This window comes from Podarcis erhardii (assembly GCF_964252035.2).
Source record: "Podarcis erhardii genome assembly, chromosome: 12".
In the NCBI taxonomy this organism is placed as follows: Eukaryota; Metazoa; Chordata; class Lepidosauria; order Squamata; family Lacertidae; genus Podarcis; species Podarcis erhardii.
The window spans coordinates 7152604-7171668 of record NC_138513.1 but is presented as its reverse complement, the minus strand read 5'-3'; the positions used below and the strand labels follow the sequence as shown (position 1 = coordinate 7171668).

The 19065-nt window shown below is 46.8% G+C and overlaps 1 protein-coding gene across 1 annotated transcript in view; it reads left to right on the top strand.

The window, feature by feature from the left end:
- The first annotated feature begins 4981 nt into the window (after positions 1 to 4981).
- LOC309325943 (mitogen-activated protein kinase kinase kinase 3-like) overlaps positions 4982 to 19065 on the top strand; it is a 105458-nt gene continuing 91374 nt past the window's right edge. Inside the window, exon 1 of the mRNA XM_081834351.1 lies at positions 4982 to 5557. The gene's annotated coding sequence lies outside the window, so the exon portion shown is untranslated. The remainder of the gene's footprint in view (positions 5558 to 19065) is intronic.

Genomic DNA, 19065 nt, shown 5'->3' with positions numbered 1-19065 from the left:
CCTGCAACAGGGTGCGCTCCCGTTGCTTGGTCCCTTCTCTTGCCAACCTAGCAGTTCAAAAGCACGTCAAAGTGCAAGTAGATAAATAGGTACCACTCCAGAGGGAAGGTAAACAGCGTTTCTATGTGCTGCTCTGGTTCACCAGAAGCGGCTTAGTCATGCTGGCCACATGACCCAGAAGCTGTACGCTGGCTCCCTCGGCCAATAAAGTGAGATGAGCGCCGCAACCCCAGAGTCGGCCACGACTGGACCTAATGGTCAGGGGTCCCTTTACCTTTACTTTATTCCATCATAATGGGACGTGAGTGGCACTGTGGGTTAAACCAGAGCCTAGGACTTGCCGATCAGAAGGTTGGTGGTTTGAATCCCCGTTCAGGGTGAGCTCCCGTTGCTTGGTCCCTGCTCCTGCCAACCTAGCAGTTTGAAAACACACCAAAATGTGCAAGTAGATAGTGGGAGTTGATCACTGTCAGGGTTTGCCAAGCGTGCCTTCCTCTTAGCACGTTTCTCCCTTGTGTCCTGAGTTCGAGTGTCTTCAAAGCCCATGACACCTTTGGTACGTTCTTTACAGAACTTAAGCTTAATGGTTGCCATTTTAATTGGATTTTAATTAATTTTTATAATGAAACGTTTTTAGAATGTTACACTATTTTATTGTTGTTAGCCGCCCTGAGCCTGGCTTCGGCTGGGGAGGGCAGGATATAAATAATTTTTTTTTATTTTTTATTTTTTTATTATTATTATTATTATTATTATTATTATTATTATTATTATTATTATTATTAAAGGCTGTTCTCCAACTGGAGCGCTCACAGGGAGGCCAGTGTTTCCCAGTTGTCTGTGTTTATACTAAAAAGAATTAGATTTGCCTTGACAGAGTCTTTAAACCCCTTTTGTTGGCCACCAGCATTACGCTTTCCATTTTTAAGTTCTGAATAGAGTAGTTGCTTTGGAAGACGATCATCAGGCATCCGCACAACACGCCCAGGCCAACAAAGTTGATGTTGAAGAATCATTGCTTCAACACTGTTGATCTCTGCTTCTTCCAGTATACTGGTATTAGTTTGCCTGTCTTCCCAAGTGATGTGTAAAATTTTTCAGAGACCCTGTCGTTGCAATCTTTTGAGGAGCTGTAGATAACGTTTATAAGTGGTCCATGGTTTGTTTTTGATTTTAAATAATTTTTATTAATTTTCTTTTCTCAAAACAAATATCCAACATTATTGTTAAACATGCATTTTCCAATTTCCCCCCTCCCTGTTGACTTCCCTCAACTACCATTTCTGGTTTATTACATCAGATGATACATTCTGCTGTTTATATACAATATTATGCTATCACATTGTTATACAGTCATACCTCATGTTACGTTTGCTTCATGTTACGTTTTTTCAGGTTGCGTCCTGTGGTGACCCGGAAGTACCGGAAAGGGTTACTTCTGGTTTTCGCCACTTGCGCATGCGCAGACGCACAAAATGACGTCACGCGCATGCGCAGCGAATCGCGACCTGCACGTGCTCAGATGCGGGTTGCACTCTTTTAAGGTTGCGAACGGGCCTCTGGAATGGATCCCGTTCGCAACCAGAGGTACCACTGTACTTCTTGTTCTCTATAAGTAGTCCATGTTCATAATAATAGATTTTGCTATGCTCCAGTAATATGGCCCAATGCTGCCACCCCCACCCCCTGCAGAGGCAGGAGGGGACCAAAAGCTTCTGGCAACCCCGGTGTGTGTTACAGCATTGTTGCTACTTCCCAAAAGGCCAGGTGGAGCAAGGCAGAGTGTATTGCGGCCAACCACCAGTTGTCTCCGTATACGTGGCATTCGCACCACTAAACGCTGACCCCAAACAATACCGGAAAAGTCATTCTAAAGGAGCTGCTGGAAAGGAAATGCAAGTTGTGCTTCCTTTAAGGCCAGAGGCACCGGGAGGGGGGGGGGCTCTGGGAGCAAGGATCTTCCTGGACCCTTGTCTGAATTTTCAAGCAGCGAAATCTCAGTATGAAAGAATAAGTCCCAAGTCCCACCACCGCGGCTGTGCAATATTTGGCCAGATGCAACTGACAGGGACAGGAACCTTGTTGGGCTGGGACAGACACTTCCTGCAGAACAGAAAAGCCTCTTCATTAAAGGCACAGGATCCTATATTTGGAATGGCCAGCTCACCAAAAACTACAGCAGCCTTTTCTGTTCCCTCCCCGCCCTGTGCCTGTAACAGTCGTGTGAGCCGCAAAATTAAGCGATAATGCTTACTTCCAGGTTGTGAAAAACAGGGATCAAAGGAATAATTTGGAAGAGCTCGAAAGAAACTGTTCCGACTCTGTACGTAGTGTAATGTTATAACAGAGCTCTGATTTCCCCTGTGAATGGTCTGTGTGAGTGTCCATACTTTTGTAAACTTATTAAAGGTTACAAATCTTAAAGCAATATTCCCCCCCCCCATTTCAGCAATATTCTACTTTCGTTGAGAAGACAAACAAGAGGTTTTGTTTCACACGATCAGATGCTCTTAAGCTTGGGCCTCCCAAAAGTCTCCTACTTTTGAGTAGCCAAGCAGAGAAAATAATAACAACAACAACAACAACAACAACAACAACAACAACAACAACAACAACAACAACTTATTTATACCCCGCCCGGCTGGATGGGTCTCCCCAGCCACCCTGGGCAGCTTCCAACAAAGTATTAAAATACAGTGGTCTGTTAAACATTAAAAGCTTCCCTAAACAGGGCTGCCTTCAGATGTCTTCTGAAAGTCTGATAGTTGTTCTTCTCTTTGACATCTGGTGGGAGGGCGTTCCACAGGGCAGGCGCCACCACCAAGAAGGCCCTCTGCCTGGTTCCCTGTAACTTGGCTTCTTGCAGTGAGGGAACCACCAGAAGGCCCTCGGCGCTGGACCTCAGTTTCCGGGCAGAACAATGGGGGTGGAGACTCTCCTTCTAGTATAAGAAAAGCCCTGCTGGATCCTGTTTTCACAGCGGCCAACCAGATACCTTTGCAAAGTCTGCAAGCAGCACCTGAGTACAGCAGGACTCTCACCTGCGTCTTCCAGCAACTGGAATTCAGAATACAGTAATTACCTCCTCCCACCTTGGTTGGAACAGTCCAGCCATCACGGCTAGCGATAGCCTTTAAACCCCACAAATTTGTCTAAGCCTCTTTCACTGTCTCTTAGTGAAAGCCATCTAACTCCGCTTTCAATCCTGATTAACTCACCTACATTCGCAGCATTTAGGAGAGCCAGTGTGGAGAAGTGTTGAGCTAGGAGACCACCATTCCCAATCTTCACTAGGCCAGAATGACGCTCATTGGGAGACCTGGGATAACCCTCACTTGTTCTCAGCCTAACCCTACCTCACAGGGTTGTTGTGGAGGACAAAACCGGGAGCAGGAGAACAGTGTGTGCTGCCGCCTTGAGGTTCTTGGAGGAAAAAAGCCGGGACACAAATGCAAATAAATAAATAAGATTTGGATTTATTAGCCATGATTATTGTTGTTTAAATGGGACGCGGGTGGCGCTGTGGGTTAAACCACAGAGCCTAGGACTTGCTGATCAGAAGGTCGGCAGTTCGAATCCCCGTGAAGGGGTGAGCTTCCGTTGCTCAGTCCCTGCTCCTGCCAAACTAGCAGTTCGAAAGCACGTCAAAGTGCAAGTAGATAAATAGGTACCACTCCAGTGGGAAGGTAAGCGGCGTTTCCGTGCACTGCTCTGGTTCACCAGAAGCGGCTTAGTCATGCTGGCCACATGACCCGGAAGCTGTACGCCGGCTCCCTCGGCCAATAAAGCGAGAAGAGCGCCGCAACCCCAGAGTCGGCCACGACTGGACCTAATGGTCAGGGGTCCCTTTACCTTTACCTTTTATTGTTGTTTAAAGCATACACTGCACAAAAAGGTTCCTAGATGACCCTTGTGGTCCCTTCCAACTCTACAAATATATGATTCTACGATATCTACATTGGCTCCTGGTACATTTTTGAGCACAATTAAAAGTATTGGTGCTGACCTTTAAAGCCCTAAAAGGCCTCTTGGCCCTATATACCTGAAGGAGCGTCTCCACCCCCATCGTTCAGCCCAGACACTGAGGTCCAGCTCCGAGGGCCTTCTGGCGGTTCCCTCCCTGCGACAAATGAGGTTACAGGGAACCGGGCAGAGGGCCTTCTCGGTGGTGGCACCCGCCCTGTGGAATGCCCTCCCATCGGATGTCAAGGAAATAGACAACTATCTGGCTTTTATAAGACATTTGAAGGCAGCCCTGCTTAGGGAAGTTTTTAATGACTGATGTTTTAATGTATTTTTAATCTTTTGTTGGAAGCTGCCCAGAATGGCTGGGGAGACCCAGCCGGATGGGAGGGGTAGAAATAATAATAATAATAATAATAATAATAATAATAATAATAATAATAATTTGAAGGCAGCCCTGTTTAGGGAAGCTTTTAATGTTTGATGACAATTATGTTTATTGATTTATATTTTATTTCCCCCCTTTTCCCTCTGTATTTTGTTATAAGCCGCCCAGAAGCTGCAGCAACCCAGGCAGATGTTGTAGTATTAAATAATAAAATTGTTATGATGATTGAAATAATAAATCTACAGGTTTTATTTTTTTTGTTTTTATTAACACAAACAAAACAAAACAAAACAAATACACTAATGTTCAACAATCCTATATACACTTGTTTTCCAAAGCTTTCAAGCACGGACTTCCCTCCTTCCCTTTAACAGGTTTTCATATTAATCTTTCATTTATCACAGATTATCTACAGCTTTTAGAGGGGTGCCCAAAAAGAGAATGCGGCCAGCCCTGAGCGGGCACCACCTGAGCAGCGAGATCTCCCTCTGGAGGAGAGCTTGCAAAAAGAAAGAAGAAGAGGTGGGAAAGGGTCCAGCGCCCGGATCCGAAAAGCGCCGACCCCGCAGAAGCCTTCCCGGGCTCCTATTGGCTGCGGGCGCCTTTGCCGTCATCTCTTCCTGTAGCTTTTGTCCCCGAGCCCTTTGCCGAGAGCTGCGCTCTGCAGCTGTGCAGGACGAACCCGAGAGAACGAAAAGTTTCCAGGCGCTTGGCTATTAAATCCTCGCATCTTTTCTGTTTTGGTTTTTGTTTTGCACCCACCCGGGCTTGATCCAGGGGGGCCAAATTGAACCCCTCCCTCCACCTTCTCCTCCGTGAGTCCTTTTCTTTTCTTTGCGTGCAAGCAGGAAACTTGTTGCGGCGGAGTTTTTCCTCCCCTTTCCGCGAAGAGGTGCGCACGGACGGATTGCATCAGGAGTTTGCAGCTGGGGAAAGCACTCAAATTCTGGACTCCCTTCTTTTCCTGGGGTGGGGTGTTCAGCTGCCGTGGACCTCTGAGGGGGCTTGGAGGCGAAAGAAGTCGCGATCCGGCGCCCCCTCCCTCCCCATCCTGGTGTGCGGAGTGGGGCCCCCCCATCTCAGCCAATTTTCCTCCGCCTCCTCTCCAAGTTTGGCATCGGGGAAAAAGGCATCGGATATGGAGCCCACGGAAGCGAGGACGACCTCATAAGAATTTCCCTCGACTTCTTGCAAAAACGAAAAAAGGCAAGATTTATTTTATTTATTGCAGCTTTTCATGGAGGGGTAGAGGCTTAATATCTTTCCTATGCCACCCATTTCACAATCTGCTTTGATGGAGGAGTGGTTGGTTTTGGTTGTGTGTGTTTTTTTTGGGGGGGGGTGGACGACGACTTTATTTTATTTTATTTTTAGTGCTGCGGGATCGAGCGAAGTTTGTTGCGACTCCACCTTCTGCTTCTGAAAACTTTTTCTCTCCTCTCCGCGTCTCGCGTTTCCTGTTTCGTGTTGTTGGCTCCGAAGACTCTAGTCCAAGCGTCGTCTTCTTAACGCGCGCCGCTCCGAAAAAAGCTTGCCAGATATTCCGCGATCAGCCACCCAGCCCTCCCCTGATTCACCATAATCCAGTGACCTTTTGGGTTATGAAATGCTAAGTCAGTGATGGTGGCTGAGATCGAGCCCGAGAGCTGCAAAACTTCGGGATTAACTATAGCGATCGGTGGCACAAGCTTCCCAAGTCCTGTCTAAAACTCTACAAAGGTTGCATCCATGATTTTTTTTTCATCCTATGAAAGCAGGATTTTAAAATATGAGTAACTTTGTTTGCTCTGGAACATCTTAGTCCCTATGCAGAAGTTCCAGGTTCAGTTCTGAAAATTCTGATGAAATAGTTTTTTAAGTGGGTGCTCATGTGCGTGTACAGAGTGCCTTTCACTTAGCACAGGGTAATCTCAAAAAGTGTTCTAAAGTTGGGGAAAAGTTCCGGCTTGGACCAGACCGCTTTTTTTTTTTTTTTTTACATTTTAAACCTGCATTTATATATGTGTGTGTATGTTATTGTCTGTTATTTTTACTTAAGGTTTCTCTTTTGGGCGTTGCGGGAAGTAACTTTAGTTAATCTGCATACACAGCAGTATGTAAGAGAGACTTTGGGGCTGAACCGTTTCCTGCAAACCAGACTGACGTGCTTCCAAGGAGTTCATATATTTATTTTTTTATATACCACTTTAGTTGTGTTAAAAGTGATTTCCTGCAGAGCTTGGCATTGCTGTGGCAGGTGTTGCTTTTGCAGCTGGGACCAGCCCAGGAAATTCGTTATGAGTAGGAGCCTCCGAACCTGAAGGCTGGAGTCCAGCCCTGTGACTGGGGAGTAATAAAAAAGAGTGTTTCTCTTGCCCATGTGCAGAATTCTTTTCCCAACTCCTGCACAGATCTGGATTTAAAACAAAGACTGCAAGTCAATTTCAGACATGCTTGTGAGCCTTGGCATATAATAGCCCAGCCCAGCCAACAACAATTTTGTGAATAATCTGTGGGTGTCAACCTGACAACACTGGGATGATGGAAATAAGGGGTGTGGCGCTCAACTCACACCCCTCACTCTTTATATAGACTATAGCACTTGTTTCAAAACCACTCCCCACTCTTGTGCACTGATTATCTACAAATCCTATCTCCTGCACAGATTTGGGAAATTTGGAATGAGAAAAACCTGGCTTTGAATTTGCTGAGGGTTTATTTGTTTGTTTTCTTGCCGTTTCCCACGGATTTATTTATTATGGGATGCCTCTTCCTCCTCCTCCTGCTTTCCTCCCCACCCTCCACCCTGCTCTTTTTCTTGACATAACTGGAGGAAAAGAAGTCAAAGCAATTAGATAATCTGAACAGCAGTAAAGACTTCAGACTCCATTATTAGTTCAGCTGGAGGCAGCTTCCGGGTAATTTAACACACGTTTGATTGCTTTGTGGCGTATCGCTGATACCTTTTAAAGCGACAAAATAAGCGAAGGCCGTCAAGGAGGGGCAGGGAAATTGTGTTCTCTGTCCCCTTCGCTTTTCAGTTCATGATATGTAAGTATTGGCTGGAGAGTCTTAATCTGCTTTTTTAATGAAGGAGGTGGGGAGGGAGTAGCAGTGTTTGGTGGTAGTTATTCTGGATTAAATGGGACGCGGGTGGCGCTGTGGGTAAAACCTCAGTGCCTAGGGCTTGCCGATCGCATGGTCGGCGGTTCGAATCCCCACGGTGGGGTGAGCTCCCGTCTTTCGGTCCCAGCTCCTGCCCACCTAGCAGTTCGAAAGCACCCCTAAGTGCAAGTAGATAAATAGGGACCGCTTTCTAGCGGGAAGGTAAACGGCGTTTCCGTGTGCTGCGCTGGTGCCGGCTCACCAGAGCAGCTTCATCACGCTGGCCACGTGACCCGGAAGTGTCTCCAGACAGCGCTGGCCCCCGGCCTCTTAAGTGAGATGGGCGCACAACCCTAGAGTCGGATATGACTGGCCCATACGGGCAGGGGTACCTTTATTCTGGATTAATGGGGAAGGAACAAATGAGGATCAGAATTAGCTCCATTTCCCCCATTTTTCTAAGACTAAAAGTGACAACGCTACAATATATGGGAGCGAAACTACCTAGAAACTGCAACAGGGGAGAGTATTATTGTGGCCGGATCCTGCCTGCGAGTTTCTCAAGGGCATCTATTGGGTTGGCCACTGTGAGAACAGGATGCTGGACTTGAAGAGCCATTGGCCTGATCCAGGAGACAGACTATACTTACATTCCTAGAAGGTACATCAATAAGTCCCTCCCTTTTTAAAGGGCAGAACGTAAGAAGAGGCTACTGGATCAGACCAGTGGCGGTGGCCCATGCAGTCCAACATCATGTTCCCAAAAGGGCCAACCAGATTTTATTTATTACCGGTAGTTTGTTTATTTATTTATTTATTGAATTTATATACTGCCCTATACCTGGGGGTGTCAGGGCGGTTCGCAGAATATAATGAAGATACAAAACCAGATGTTTGCAAACATATCTGAGAATAGTGGTTGACTCATTCATTCATTTATTGCATTGGACTAAAATCCATTACAAGTGCAGAGAATAGTGCAGGGAGTTGTTTTTGAATTTATTTATTTTTTAAGAAAAACACACCATGATCCCTTGTGGGCATAGGAGAGGAAAGAAAATAGCTGGAACGGCTACATTTTATTTATTTATGCTGCGAACTACCCTCAGATCTAGGATAGGGCGGCATGCAAATGAAATGATAAGAATTAAGAATAGTATTGATTTACCGGTAATTAAATTCGTATGCCTCCCTTCACCCAAAGATCACAGGGCAGTTTGCAACACAAAACAGAACATTCGCTTAGAGTATGGATAGTTGGATTGAAGGTGGACATTCTGTGACATCACAGCAGCTCAGCAAATGGCTGAGGGTATAATAATAATAATAATAATAATAATAATAATAATAATAATAATTTATTATTTATTATTTATACCCCGCCCATCTGGCCGGGTTTCCCCAGCCACTGTGGGCGGCTTCCAACAGAATATTAAAATACAGAAACCTATTAAACATTAAAAGCTTCCCTGAACAGGGCTGCCTTCAGATGTCTTCTAAAAGGTATGGCAGTCAGGTAGCCATTGCTTGGTTTATATTTATTTGTTGCCACCTCCCTCTAATCGAGGTGAGGGTGCTGGGCTTCGCAGGTAATCTCTGACTCAGTAACTGACACACGAAACCTCCATACACAGTATGAGAAGAGCATTTTAAAACCTTGGATTCTTAGTGCTACAAAAACATACACCCCTCCAGTTCTGCGTCAGAACTTGTTTCAGGAGAAAAGAGCTTTTGTGGGGCACTAGAGAAGAATCCTGCTGGAATCTTGGTACCAGCCCTGTAACAGGAATTGGTTTCATGCTGCAACAGAGGATGGAAACTTCTGCTGGCTACCACGTTGCTTTGATTCTGTTGAACGGATTTCCAGTTTCACCCTTTTGGTTCATCTCAGTTCAACAGAGATTCTAGGCTACCCTATCCCCATCCCACCTGCTTTCTAAAAACTGCATGTATAAGTCACCTAAAAAAATAGCCAGATATAATACAATCCCTAGAGTGTTAAGTCTACAACACAGCACTGAAATGGTCAATGTAAACCCGGGTGTGTGTGTGAAAACCATGCCAACAACATTGGATCACAACCTCAAACAGCTGAAAGGATCAGAACTAAAAGGTTGGTGAGAATAAACAGGTCTCCTATGGCTGGTGTGGGACGCGGGTGGCGCTGTGGGTTAAACCACAGAGCCTAGGACTTGCCGATCAGAAGGTTGGCGGTTTGAATCCCTGCGACGGGGTGAGCTCCCGTTGCTCGGTCCCTGCTCCTGCCAACCTAGCAGTTCGAAAGCACGTCAAAGTGCAAGTAGATAAATAGGAATCCGCTCTGGCGGGAAGGTAAATAGCGTTTCTGTGCTCTGCTCTGGTTTCGCCAGAAGCGGCTTAGTCATGTTGGCCACATGACCCAGAAGCTGTACGCCAGCTCCCTCGGCCAATAAAGCAAGATGAGCACCGCAACCCCAGAGTCGGTCACGACTGGACCTAATGGTCAGGGGTCCCTTTACCTTTATGTGGCTGGTGTAGGGGGGTGGAATGACATTAAATTAAGCACCAGGAAGACCTCCCCTGGGAAGTCATTCCACAAGCAAAGGGGCCACCACCGGGAAGGCCCTTTCTTGTTACAAAATTATTCATGGCCTGTAGAAAGTTGGGTAGAGAAGACTTTCACCTCCATATAACACTGGAACTGAGGGACATCTCATGAAGGGGAATGCTGGAAGATTCAGGACAGATAAAAGAAAGCGGCTTCTTCATGAAGCACATAGGTAGACTGTGGAACTCCCTGCCACAGGAGGCAGTGATGGGCCACCAACTTGGATGGCTTTAAAAGAGGACTAGACAAGTTCATGGAGGGGAAGACTATGAATGGCTGCTGAAGACCAGTTGCCGGAAGCCACTGGGCTGGGTGAGAGTGCTCTTGTTTCTGTTTGGGGCATCTGGGTGGCTGCTGTAAGAACAGGATGTTGGACTAGGATTGGCCTGATCCTGCAGGCTCCGCTTTGTTCTCTTGAGTTGCCATGTGCTATTTCTCAGCTTTTGGGGTGGCCATGTGGGAGCTGGAGCAAGCAAGCCCCATCTCTTGGAGGTCAATAGGAGCTGTTACTTTGCATGGGTCCAGAGGAGACTGCCAGGATCTGGCCTGACCCCAAACTCTTCCTCTATCAAAAGACCCAGAGTGATCACAGATCCAGGAGATCCTGGGGGAACAGATGGTGCCCCCAACTCTGGCACTAAGGATGGTTTGCATCCGAACGAAGACCTCATCAAGCCCGTTGCCATGGAAGGAGCCATGGAGAGGGGGTCTATGACTCACCTGTGGCAGGAAAAAATCCCTCCCAGCTTCGAATGTAGAAGCCACAGAGGCCAAAGTCAGTTGGCCACATCATGGAGGAACGTGTGTCTTGAAGCCCAAGGGGGACAGAGCGACTCATGAGTAAGGGATTCCTTGGGAGGAAGGGACTCAATGAAAGCAGAATTAAGTGCTTGCAGCTGTTTTTGGGTGGGGCCTGAGGCCCCAGACTATAGGGCAGAGCAGTCCTTACCATGTCAACTTGGAAGTCCTTTTGAATACAATGGATTTTGACACTTTCTGGGCAAGCTCCCATGTCAATGGCCTGTGCCTCTCAGTTGAAGTCTGCTAGCTGTTGGGACAAACCTCTTTCAGGTCACAGGACTCTTCTGAGCTTGTGCTTCGATTTCATTGACTGATCTTCTGTGCTACTGACCTTTCAAAGACCTTGCCTCTCGGTCTTTGAGGTTGCTGACCTCAGCTATACGGATACGCTTGTTTCTTGGGTTTCTCCTGAGTGATGGCACTGTGTTTCTGACCTCAGTCGGTTGTGGACCCAAGTGTGGGGAGGTGTACAAAACCCTGGTGGAGTCTCGCCCCTGTTGAAGCCCTTTGCTTGCCTGGATTGGCGACAGAGAGGCCTGTGTGTTTTTCAGTACAATCAACAAAGGTAAAAGTCACATCCATTGCTCTGCCCAGTTTTGCTTCTGGCCCTACAGTGGTACCTCGGGTTACATACGCTTCAGGTTACAAACTCCGCTAACCCAGAAATAGTACCTCGGGTTAAGAACTTGGCTTCAGGATGAGAACAGAAATTGTGCTGTGGTGGCAGCAGGAGGCCCCATTAGCTAAAGTGGTGCTTCAGGTTAAGAACAGTTTCAGGTTAAGAACGGACCTCCGGAACAAATGAAGTACTTAACCAGAGGTACCACTGTACTGTTTTTTTGCCTCTCACCCCAAGCACCACTGTTATGTGAACCATGGAAATTTGACAGCGAGGAAATGTGGTCCCTAGGCTGAAAAAACTTCCCTGCCCTGACTTATATTCTCACCACCAACATCTTCGCTCTCTGATGAGCTTCTGGGTCAGTGTTTGCAACTGGACTTTCCTTCCCCTCCTGTGCAGACCCTCCTCTGGAAGCCAAATGGGCACTCCTAAAGTGACTCTGTGCTTCCGCCTGGGTCTTCTGGCCCCTTCACTCTTGAGGGTAGGACAGGAGCTTATTGGAGGGGGGGGGGCTCCCTTGGGATTATTGAGGGTTTCTCTGTTTCCCCATGTCATTGGGGTTCTCCCAGTGTTAGAAACTCAGATATTTAAGCTAGGTGCCAAATGGCTCCTTAAACCAAGGTTATAGTCACCCAAACGGAATGTCTAGTTGCCATTTTGGAGCAAGATGGCTCTAAAGTCTTATTTTTCAAACGATGGACTGATTGTGATTTATTATCAGTTAAGCACCTGGCTAGTTCAGGTGGCAACCTTGGGCTAGGTTAAGCACCTTGAGAGCTTAATATATATATATATATATATATACACACACACACACACACACACACACACACACACACACACACAGTGGTACCTCGGGCTACAGACGCTTGAGGTTACAGACTCCGCTAACCCAGAAATAGTACCTCAGGTTAAGAACTTTGCTTCAGGATGAGAACAGAAATCGTGCTCTGGCAGCAGCGGGAGGCCCCATTAGCTAAAGTGGTGCTTCAGGTTAAGAACAGTTTCAGGTTAAGAACGGACCTCCGGAATGAATTAAGTACTTAACCAGAGGTACCACTGTATATTGACCTATTATGTTTTTATGTGCACAGGAAACTGCCCAGAGTGGTTGGGGAAACCCATCTGGTGGGGTACTAACAATAGTAGTAGTAGTAGTAGTAACAATAGTAGTAGTAGTAACAATAGTAGTAGTAGTAATTCTGACCTCTTTTTCCTAATGGTGACTGCTCCTCCTCAGGCTGCACAGAGAAAGCATTTTGGTTCCAGAAATTCATTCCAGTTGTGCAGTTAAAATATAACTGGTAGAATTCTACAGGATGGAACGTGGGTGGCACTGTGGTCTAAACCACTGAGCCTCTTGGGCTTGCCAATTGGAAGGTCAGCGGTTCGAATCCCCCTGATGGGGTGAGCTCCAGTTGCTCTGTCCCAGATTCTGCCAACCTAGCAGTTCAAAAGCCTGCCATTGCAAGTAGATAAACAGGTACCTCTGTGGCGGGAAGGTATAGTGGTACCTCGGGTTACAGACACTTCAGGTTACAGACTCCACTAACCCAGAAATAGTACCTCGGGTTAAGAACTTTACTTCAGGATGAGAACAGAAATCGCACGGCGGCAGTGGGAGGCCCCGTTAGCTAAAGTGGTACCTCAGGTTAAGAACAATTTCAGGTTAAGAACGGACCTCCAGAACGAATTAAGTTCTTAACCTGAGGTACCACTGTAAATGGCGTTTCCGTGCGCTCTGGTTTCCGTCACTGTGTTCCATTGCACCAGAAGTGGTTTAGTCATGCTGGCCACATGACCCAGAAAGCTGTCTGTGGACAAACCCCGGCTCCCTTGGCCTGAAAGCGAGAAGAGCGCTGAAACCCCATAGTCGCCTTTGACTGGACGTAACCATTTCACCTTCACCTTTTCACCTTTACAGGATGGGTTATTAGCGTGTGAAAACTGGGCCAGAGTTGATGGCTGGCCAGCAGACAGTCTAAAAGTAGAATCATAGAATCATAGAGTTGGAAGAGACCACAAGGGCCATCGAGTCCAACCCCCTGCCAAGCAGGAAACACCATCAGAGCACTCCTGACATATGGTTGTCAAGCCTCTGCTTAAAGACCTCCAATGAAGGAGACTCCACCACACTCCTTGGCAGCAAATTCCACTGTCGAACAGCTCTTACTGTCAGGAAGTTCTTCCTAATGTTTAGGTGGAATCTTCTTTCTTGTAGTTTGGAACCATTGCTCCGTGTCCGCTTCTCTGGAGCAGCAGAAAACAACCTTTCTCCCTCCTCTATAGAAGTAGAACGAGTGGAACACAGGTTGGGTCAGATTGGCTCTCTGGGCAGTGATTGACAGCATTGGGAGGCTTCTGGGATGTGATGGCGGCATCCCTGGTTGAATTGCTTGTGGCTCCTTCCTCCAGCTTCTTTCCCGTAGCAGGGGATCCGTTTTCTGACCTACAAGGCTTCTGCTTCACACATGTGGCACACCTGACCAGCTTCCCTCCGGAGCTGTTTCTCTGTATGTGTGTTTTAAGACCGCCTCCTGGCCCTAGGGACACACAAGGGGCAGCTTGGACTTCCGAAACAGTTAAATATAGTCGCTGCTTGGCCAGCGGACGGACGTGCCGCGACGAGTTTCGCCCGCCTTGTGCCAAAGCGAGAATTGATTTGGACTGTGTGGAAACGCAGAAAAATAAACCTCTTCGGTGGAAGGCGTCTCTGAGCTCAGTGGGATTCCTGCGGCTACCAGGAGAATGTGCCGCTGTCGATTTCAAAGGCCCCTTTATATACCTCTCCATTAAAGTGGTGTTTTGGGGGGTCTTTTTCTCCCCCACCCCTGCTCCTCCTCGATGTGTCTTGGTTTTTAGTGCCCAGAAAGCCACAACTGGCGCTGTGTTTTGCAAGTGCTAAAAAGAGATGCTTTATGTTGTAGGCCATTGGAGCTGCTTCGTGGAGACATGCATCCACTCAGACAGCGGTGGGGGCAGAAGGCAGACTGAACTTGAAACCTGAAGCAAAGAGGGAAAGACTCTCTTAACAGCTGCTGGACTAGATTGAGATGTGGGCCCTTTTGCGGTCTGTCAAACAGAGGTTGACGTTGTTACGTGCGGATTGCAGGCATTTTTTCCCCTGGGTTGCGTGTTATTTCATGGGTTTGAAACTACGCCTGGATTTCCCCTCCTCGGCTGAAATGTCCCACTTCTGTTTTTTTTGTTTTTTAAATAATATTTATTCAAATTTTAAAGATTACAAAAAGAGAAAAAGAGAAAAGCAAAAAAACAAACAACAAAAAAAGAAAAAAATACAATCAATACAAAAAAAAGAACAAATCGAACCTTTACATAGCTTTCTTTCCTTTACTTATTTCCTTGACCTCCTCACACCTCCCATTTTTGTATTCTAATTCAAATTGTTATTTCAGCAAATCCTTCCAACCTTGTTTTTATCTTAATAATTTGTCTTAATATACTTTAATTTAACATTCTCTCTTTCACCCATTCATTTTTACTTAATCCTTTATGTCATTTCTGCCAAAACCACATAATTTTCTTTTTCCAACATCTTTCTAACAATCCTTAATTTTACAATATTTTTGAAGATAAACTTTAAATTTTTTCCAATCTTCTTCCACCGACTCTTCTTCTTGGTTGAAATGTCCCATTTCTGACACACATGCAAATGTTTTCATGGGGCTTCTGTGTGTTGGGTTGTAACAAACACAGCATTTTGAAGCATCCCATCGAAGACTCTGGATGTTAAGAGTGACACACAAGTGGCAGAGGGGAAATCCCCTGTGATCAGCCAGCACACTGGTTCTGGTTGGTGGTACTTTTCTTATTTTTACAAGAGCCCTAAATAGTGTAAGGCCAATTTGCAAAGTGCAAATTAGGTAGGTTCACATTAAAAAATGTGGAACAAATCATTTCCCGCCCTGCCAATCCCTACCACCGAGATATACACACATAGAATCCACCGTGTTGAGCTGCCATATACACATTCTTTGTGTGCCCCCTCTGCGAGAGCTCCAGAAGACAGCAACATGAGAACAGGGCCTTTTCTGTGGTGGCTCCCCATTTGAGTAATGCTCTCCCCAGGGAGGCTCGCCTCGCACCTTCCTTACATATCTTTAGGCAAAAGCACTCCTCTTCTCCCAGGCCTTTGACTAATAAAACCACCTGTGGCCTTTGTAACAGGGTGTGTGTGTGTTGGTTTTTATATTATGGTACGTATTTTGTGTTTTAATATTCCAAACCAATGTGTGATCTTCAGATGACGGTCAGTATAGAAATTTAATAGTAATAATAATCACCCTGTATCCTGTCATTTTGGGAAGTAAGGACGGTGTAGGTCTTGTCTGCATGCCTATGCACAGAGCCCATATTTTTACATCGTTTGCAAGGCAAAGAAATGACCACATAGAGCAGAGATGGGGAACCTCAGGTCCAGGGTGAGGGGCAAATGTGGTCCTCTGAGCTTCTCTGGCGCTTGGGAATTTCTGCAGCTGGCTTAGTACCTTTTTGGTGCTGTGGGTTAAACCACAGAGTCTAGGGCTTGCCGATCAGCAGGTTGGCGGTTCGAATCCCCGCGATGGGGTGAGCTCCCGTTGCTTGGTCCGTGCTCCTGCCAACCTAGCAGTTCAAAAGCACGTCAAAGTGCAAGTAGATAAATAGGTACCACTCCGACGGGAAGGTAAACGGCGTTTCCGTGCGCTGCTCTGGTTCGCCAGAAGCGGCTTAGTCATGCTGGCCACATGACCCAGAAGCTGTACGCCAGCTCCCTCGGCCAATAAAGCAAGATGAGCGCCGCAACCCCAGAGTCAGTCACGACTGAACCTAGTGGTCAGGGGTACCTTTACCTTTACCTGGTGGGAATGGGTCCAAGTTGAACTCTTGAATGCTTCTTACTTCCTGGATAGAGGCTTCAGAGGGATGTGTGAGCGTGTTGATGCTAGTCCCCTGCACAGAGAGAGAATCTTCATCCCTTGTTGCGCTCACCTTTGCCAATGACTATGCCAAACCATGGCATGTGTCCTCTGGGAGGTTGCCCAGAAAGGAACAAGGCCACTAAGAGTTTCTCCTATCCTTGACCGAGAAACGTCCAAGTGAGGGTTTCATGTCCCATAAGGCCGAGCTGGAGAAATCCCTCTTAGCTGCCTCTGTTCCTGGGGCGTTTGTAGCGATGGAAACCTTGTGTGCGATTAAATTGCAAACTTTCCCCTTCCACGAGAATCAGACTGAATGTCTTTTCTGAGCACCACGTGTTCTGGAAAATAGATTATGTGAGCCCGGGGAGGAAATATGGGATTCATCTCAGTTATTTTCTTTGAGCAGAAACGCCAGACATGATGTTTGCTTTTCTCAGAAAGTGATACGTAGGCTGCTGGTCCCAAAGCGAGGCCTGGCTGTGGCTTTCCCGCAAACTCCCGTTGTTCGTCTTAAGAAGCGTAGGCCAAAATGACTAATCACGCTGCGCTCAGAATCGCTTCAAGGGAAGTCAAAGGAAGGCGGCGTGTTTTCGAGCAGCAAGGAAGAAGTTGGCTTCTTATGGACAGATGATTTCACACGTGTTCCTGTCCTGAGACACCCCTTACTTTGCCACCCAGTGCATTTGGTTGTTGTAGATCCTGAGTCCATTGCTTTTCCTGCAAGTCTCACATGCTAGGATGAAGGCCGATGTTTCATTTTTGAGATCTGTGTACCTGGTCTGGAGACAGCCTTGTGACGTTCCATACAAATGTGCTTCTTCTTTTGTATCCTGATGCAGTTCCACAAGTTTTCAGAACGGTTCAGTTCAACAAACCGAGGAAAGGCCAGCTATAGAAGCGGCTGCATTGGCTAGTGCCGGTGACGTCGCCCACATTCCTTCAATCCCTAGACTGTGCTGTATGTAGGTCAGGAGTGGCTACCCTGTAGTCCTTCAGATGCTCTTGGACTGCCATCCCCATTGTCTCTGACCATTTGCCGTTTTGGCTGGGGCTGATGTAATCCCACAATATTTGGAGAACTAGAAGTTTGCTATCCCTTCCTACCAGTCAGAGCAATATGATAGGTTGGCCAAGGTGCCTTAGATCAGTGATGCCCAAACTTGGCCCTCCAGCTGTTTTGGGACTACAATTCCCATCATCCCTGACCACTGGTCCTGTTAGCTAAGGATGATGGGAGTTGTAGTCCCAAAAGAGCTGGAGGGCCAAGTTTGGCCATCACTGCCTTAGAGCCTTCAGTAACCTGGAACCCACTCAACAATAGGTGAAGCTTTCTCCCAGTATCCTAATTCAGTGATGGAGACAAACTTCTACCTCCCATGTTTCTGGTGGCTGAGCAGCAGTCACAGGCATAGGAGCCCTACTAGAAAAGACCTTGACAACCCCAAGGCTCTGTTGCTTCTTCCATCTACCGGTATGTGGCTGATGAGGAGCTGAGGACCTCCTGCCTTTCAGCTGCTCACTCATTTCCAGTTGTGATCGCGGGAAGCTGACATTGGTTATGCAGCGCTTTCCGAATGCAGCATCTCTTTGGGATTCAGGTGTAGGCCTTTCCTGCAGGCGATAGAAGCCAGAAGACGTTTGGGTCAGAAATAGCACCGGGAAAACTTATTTCGGTAGCCTCCCACGGCACTGAAGGCAGTTCAGGTTCTACTGGTAAGATCTCTGAGTGATCTGAAATAGATTGGAAAGGATTTCCGATTCTCAATTTCTTAATGGTGGCAGCGACGTAATTAGTTCCCCTCCCCCGCAATTAACTGCTGAGAGGAAGAATGCACAGGCAGGCAGGAGGCAAGGAGGAGTGGGGTTTTTTGTATGTCATCTCAGTTCATGTCTGATAGTCGGCAAATTCTTGGGCTGAGAGTTCTTTAATTTTAATGGCATGCCTTTTGCAAGGTTTTACTAAAAAATAAAAATCCCAAAGTAGATCGTGCAAGACTGAAGCCTGTCCACCTCTGCTTTAAGGGACTAAGAGAAGCCGACATTTTACGACATTTTCTCCTATGAAAGCCAAAGGACTTGATTTTGCGGAGACTTCCCTGCCTAAACTTCTTCGTAACGCGAAACCAACATTGGCCGGGATGCTAAAAAATCTATCAAAATTCCACACCTGAGAAAGCCACATCTTTCCGGGCGCAGATTTGAGTTAAAGAAATCACCAGATTGCTTCTAAATTTGAGCATCTCATTCCTCCTCATCCCTGTTTTGCACAATTCCGCTTTTACTAGTCATTGTTTATTTGTTTGCGTTAATTCTTATCTCGATGTTCCTCCAATGCGCTCAGGGGAGCACGTTTATTTTCCCTCCCACTTGATTCTCACAATAACCCTGTGAGGTAAGCTAGACTGAGAAAGACTGGCTGGCCAAAGGTCACCCATTGAGATTCATGGCTGCCTGAGAATTCGAACCTGGGTCTCCTAGACCTGGTCCAGGAGTGGGGGACCCTTAGCAGCCCAAAAGCAGCACCCTTCCCCCCATGGGAATATTCTGGGGGCCGCATGGCAGTGAGGAGTAGGACCAGGGAAAAATAGTGTGTGGCGCAACAGCTATGACTCTTCCCTTTGACACAAACCTTCTTACCTCTCTCCATCCGGGCAACTAAGAGGGATTATCATGTTTGAAGGATACTTTTATGCAAGGTGCG